This window comes from Grammomys surdaster, unplaced genomic scaffold, assembly GCF_004785775.1.
Source record: "Grammomys surdaster isolate TR1022 unplaced genomic scaffold, NIH_TR_1.0 146, whole genome shotgun sequence".
Classification (NCBI taxonomy): Eukaryota; Metazoa; Chordata; class Mammalia; order Rodentia; family Muridae; genus Grammomys; species Grammomys surdaster.
In genome coordinates, this window is record NW_021604604.1 from 6754975 (window position 1) to 6761321 (window position 6347).

Here is a 6347-nt window from a genome sequence, read left to right on the forward strand (position 1 = left end):
GAGGCCTCCTTGAGATTAGTGTCCCTCCAGTCTGAGCAGGAACTTAACCTTTTCCCCCAACAGCAGTCCCTCAAGCTTCTTTGTTTGTTTTGTTAATATGTTGAAGTTAGTTGAACTGATTTTATTGAAGTGTGTGTCGCTGTTGCATTAAAAACAAAAAAAGAAAAAAAAAAAAGGAAAGTAGAGAGCATTTGAGAAAAGCTCCTGAAATCAGCCTCTGAACTCCACGTATCCATGTACACACAAGCACATGTACATGAAAACCCACACATGAACACTTACACTTACATATGCCACATGCATACAGACATACAAGCACCTCACACACATAGACATTAACTTAATTGAGAACAAAATATTTCTAGAGCTGGATGTTTGATGGAATCAAGAAAGCAATACATTTTTTCCATGCTGATGTTTGAAAACTTGATGATTTGTTTTGATACAAAACTGCATCTGGAGGCGCAGCTGTTACAAAAAGCCCCAATCTGATTATATTTTCAATAACCCTCTATTATTTCCCAAGGCTCATCCATCTTCTTCAAAGGACAAAAGACAGGTTAAATTAACGGGGACAAGGATGAGTGCTCATGGCGCTCTTATTTCTCCTCTGCCCTGGTAGTGCACCTCTCTGTCCCTATATTCACAGGAGAGTTTACACAGCAGATCTCACAGCCTCTTAGAAAAACTTACTTGTAGTGTTGCTACTGTGCTAGCATCTGGAAACTTGCATTTCAAAAGGTTTCCTACTATTCTGTAAAAACTAAGGTAAATTATCACACCTAGAGTCTTAGTGTAAGCAGCATGGATTATGCCAAATGCTTGCTTTCCTTTTGGAGGGCTGGATTTTTGGTGCATACCAAGAAGAATCTGGTATAAGCCCTACTGGTACTGTGGACACTAAGTTTCACTGACATGACTCCTTACTGGATGAATGGAGGATGTCCTGTATGACTCCAATTAGTGAGGACTCTGGAAGTTTTTTTCATGGTTTTCTTTAGATTTTGCATCATATTCCTCTTTCTTTCATTAACCTTATTCTGTATCCTTTTGTTATAATAAAAAGTAACCATGCATGCAACAGTATGCTGTGTTCTGTGATAACTTCCCTATCAGTCAGTTTGCACTGTTACAACTAAAGCTATTATTATTTTTCACAGTTCTAGAGGATGAGAAGTCCATGATCAAGGTGCTGACAAAAACGCTAAGGACTCATCTCCTGATTTGGAGATAATTTCACTATCCTTCACAACTTACAGAAGAAAGAGAGTGGTAGAAACAAATCATATATCTCTATAGCCTGTTATGATAACATTAATCTCATCATAAACTAATTACTTCCCAAATTTCTTATCTCCAAATACTATCACATTGGGATTATGCTATAGTGTATAAGTCTTGAATAAAACAGTCATATAGTCATACTATTTCCAAAAAATTCATTAAATCTGAAGATGCTCTTGAGGATCTGCTGACAGAAATTGAGTTCATCCATTCCAATTGTATGTAAGCAAATATATGAATGTGATAATAATGCCAGTTGCATGGCAAACCTGTGCCAACTACCTGCTCACCAGTGTGGGAAAGCAACCATGTACTGGCTTTACAGGATTACTGAACTCACTGGAAAGTGGACTTGGTCTTAAAGTACACTTAGTCACCAACATCCTTACTGCCCATCTCTGGCCAATAAGCAATAGAGTCTTTCAAAAATCAAAGGGGTTAATATAAACTTAAAATCAGCATAATGATTCAAGATAATGATGAATGTTTTCCACATTCCAATAAAACTCATGATTCAACAAACACATCCATTCACCCTGGCAAATTCTTTGTTGTTTCTGTATCAAAATACAATATATTTAAAATTTTTAGTGTAGATCCATCCAGTGTAGTCCTGTGCACCTCAGGGTTCATTAGTCACTACTCAGATTCTTTGCATTCCTGGATTTGTGTAGTATTGTATTAAGGCAATCATTTTGCCTGTGATAGTTAAATTTTGTTACTAAGTCATTACCACTTTGAGATACAATAATCCCTATTCCATCCGAAGTTCAAATAGATCATCAACAGTAGCATTTTTTAAGAATCTTGAAAATCTCATCATAAATTGATAAGTATTTGGCAAATGGGGTCTTCTGGGCCATCTCATTTCACAGTACACAGGATGCAAAGATGCAAACTATAACAGTTATGTCATAGTTACTACTTATCATTAACTACTAACACTTCTACTCTAATAGTCCTATCTACTATGCCTTCAGTTTCTGCCTCTTTATTGTAGGCATCTTGACACCAGGCTCCACAGGGTATAGAACTTGACTATCTATTCTGGATGATGTAAACTAAGCAAAGATCTCCCTCAGTTCAGAATTATTTTCTCACTACCAGAACCAAATTATTTATTGCCATCTATATTCTACATATTTTTGTTGATACTATTTAGCAAATATTGAAATCTTCTTAGCTTATTACTCTGCCCTTCATAGGTCTGCCTATAGCTCTGGCTTATGGAGTGAGTGCAGAGAAAAGCTGGGTTATGAGGGAGATAAGAAATTCATTGGAGAGAAAGGGCAGCCGTCCTCACAAGGGAGGGGGAGTGGAAATCAGAGGTCAGAAGTACCTTCCACCACCTAAGTGCTCCCTGGTTCTTTATTAAGATTTGACTTTTACACTTTCATAAGCAATTCTCTAATGTCCACATAGGAGTTTTAATATGTTTCTAAATTCAGGCTATTTTTTTTAAATCAACAACTTGCAAAAGTAGACTCAATTTACAAGTAAAATTAGGTTGTTTTAGAGAATCATAAATTTTACTGGTCCTTGAACCATGCCTCAGCACAAGAATTTAACAGTTTGACTATATAATTTTCTTTCTTTATAAAAGACACACACCCCACAAACAAGCTCTATGTGCTGGTTTTCAACCTTTCAGTTGTTTTATGTACTGTTTTTGTGCGGCTGTTTTGCTGTTGCTGCTGCTACTGCTGTGTGTTATTTCAATGTGGATCCATCCCCCTTGGCTGTCTCTCAGTCATTATGAAACTATTCAGAGTCATTGTGGGGTTTTGCTACCTTTTAGCTTCTGATCAGTGGAATCTATTACACAATTACACAATTTCTATTCCTGGAGAGATCTGTCATCCTCATCATTAATAATGAGCCTAGCCCTGTGACCATTCCTCCATTCTACAATGTCCAAAACTGATCTGGGCGATGCTGATGTCCCTATCACTGGCAAATTTTCTTTGTGCCTTTAACAATGGTGTATCCTACATCCCTCCATATCTCCCCTCACCAGGGAGCCTCAAGCATTTGTATTATAATCAGTTCATCCCCTCAACACCTTAGCCTCTTAGCTAGAGTTAAATCTGATATACCAAGAGACTTCACTAAAATTAATAGATTTAGACATAGATGGAATTTATTAGCTTCAAAATTCAGTTCCATAGTCCCCTTTGAGCTCTAGTTCAATGATTCTCAACGTTTCTACTGTGACTCTTTAATATCGTTCCTTATTTTCTGGTGAGCCACCTACCATGAAATTATTTTTGTTTTTACTTCATAACTATAATTTTGCTACTATTATGAATCATAATGTCAAAATCTATGTTTTCCAGTGGTCTGAGGTGACCTCTGAGAAAGTCATTCACAAGATGAGGATTACTGCTCTAGACAGTACATATTGGCTAATTCTTACAACTCTTGTGGTGTATAAATTCATTCTTCCATGATTATGCTAAGCCAGATTATGCTAAGATTTTCCACTAAACATATGACAACAGAGAGGAGAAGTGGGGGCAACTCCTAAAATGGCCAGGTACCCATTGTTTTGTGAAGGAAAGGTCTTTGTACATCTTATAGCATGGGGCAATGAATAGCTCCTGAAAGGACACTCCCCTCCTGCCTCCTCCACAGCTCTTCGTCTCTTTACAGAGAAATAATGCTGCTGAGGGGTCATTCATGCTTCTCCAGCAATGAGCCCCTAGTAAGTTATCCAATCCCAAATGGTCAGCCCTAGATGCATATGAGCAACACTAAGTAGATTTACCATGTTTGATAGGTTTGATGTGTGTGTGTGTGTGTGTGTTTGTGTGTGTGTGTGTGTAACAATAATAAATACAAGCAGCTGAGAGTGAATCAGGAAAACAGGAGACCAATTGGAGTTGGAATGGAAACAATGTAGATGCAGAGCCAATATATAAGATTCTCAAAATTAAAAAACAAAAAAGACCTCTAAAAAAGCTAGAGTTGGTTAGAAAGGATAGTAGTACCAAACCAAACCTAACCAAGCCAAACCAAAACCAGACTAAGACAGGCAGCATCTTCATCTCCCAGAGGAATAGCTAGAGCTGCTCAGGTGAGAGATTAAATGGACAGAGCTAATACATGGAAAAAAAGACCTAGTACTGACCCAGTAGTCGGTCTACAAAGCCAAATGACGATCCCTGAAGCAACTGGTACAGAACACTTAGTATGTGTACACAGATAGACTTCTGCTTCTGTGCACTATATGTAGAGAAAAATGAACTGTGTTCCTCAAAGTAATTATGCAAATGCCCCACTTTTCTTTAGCCAGTTCACCTCAGACTTCTCTGTCCCAATCCAGAATATATGTGAAGCCTTCCTTTCTTCCAAATTAGAGGTTTCTCCCTTCTCTCTGCCTTTGGATCTTTATTTAAGCAACATGAGAGTCTCATTTGTACACTATGAATAAATAGCTTCTTTTGGTTCTCATTTAGGTGTTATTTGTTTATTTCTACTCCTCCCAACCCCCCGACTCATTTTGAATGTCATCATACTTCTGGAGAAAGGATGCGCCAAACTCAGATGCATTGAAGAACTTGAATTAAATATAGTTGAAATATGACCTAAAATCAACATTAATTGTAGGAGCCAGAGGCCCTGCTACTTGGGAAAGAGATAGTAGGCCCTGGAAAGGAACAGTTCGCATAGCCACCAAGAATAGATATTCAGCCCATTTCTTCTCCTATCCAGTGTCCTACACATATGCCACACCAGGACACACACAGGGAGGGGGAGGGGGAGATGGAGGGGAGGGGGAGACGGAGGAGACGGAGGAGACGGAGGAGACGGAGGAGACGGAGGAGATGGAGGAGACGGAGGAGACGGAGGAGACGGAGGAGACGAAGGAGACACAGAGACACGGAGACGGAGGAGACACGGAGACACGGAGACAGAAAGAGACAGAGAACATCTGCATACTTTTTTTTTTACATCTAATGATATTTAAGTTCAGATGCTTCCAAACACACGATAGAAAAAGGTTCTTGAGTATTGTGCATCTGTTTTGTTTTGTTTTCCTATATTTTGGGATATATAGCATTTTTGGCTAGGACCCTTAAATAGCACAACAAATCTGTCATGCCTAGACATTTAGAAGTCTCTGGAGGATCAGGAGAGACGGCTTAGTGGTCAAGAGCAGCTGTTGCTCTTCCAGAGGAGCTCAGTTCAATTACCAGCACCCACATCTTGGCTCACAAAGGTCTGTAAATCTAGTTCCAAGAAATTTAATGCTCTCTTCTGTCCTTTGTGGGAACTGCATACGTGTGATATACATACAGACATACAAGCAAAACACCAATACACATAAAATCAAAATAACAATAATAAAAGAAGTCTCTTGACCTCTTCAGCAGTAACTATTGAGCCTCCTGCTCTGGTTCATTCGTACCCACGTCTACTCTAATAGCCTATGTTGTAGACTCAGTTTTAGCCTTAACCATCTGGCTATGGTTCCTTATATCCCCAGTATCTCTCTGCAAAGAATCAGCACTTCTTAGCAGTAATTAGCCAACTCTACTATCTGTTACAGCATCATTTCTCTTGTTCCCATATCTTAAATGGTCTTACCATTGCATTTACTCCCCATGTCACTACAGATAAATCCTTTAGTGACCAGGATTCTGCCTTCTACCAATGGCTGTCTTTTTCTTCATATGCTTCAGGATGGATGTAATTTTCTCTGCCATTTGATAAGGGTATTGGTCCTCTAGCTTTGTCTTACCTATTGTTTATGAAGGTAAGCTCAATACCCTTTGTGATTCAGGTTCCCAGATGTGAGAGTAGAAAGGAGTTCAAAATTAGACAGGATAAAAAATTATGACACTTGTGAGAAAAAAGTTGAGGTTGAAGAAATAATTAGATATGAGAACATGTGAACATTATCCAGAAACACTCTGTTCACTCTTTAGATATGCTAGCCAAGACAATGAAACTACCTAGGAACGATTCTGTTTTATAATACCCATAGCCTTTGCTAAGATAAACATAATTCTTACTTTGATGATTTGAAAAAAAACTTGTTGACAATTCTGTTTCCCCAG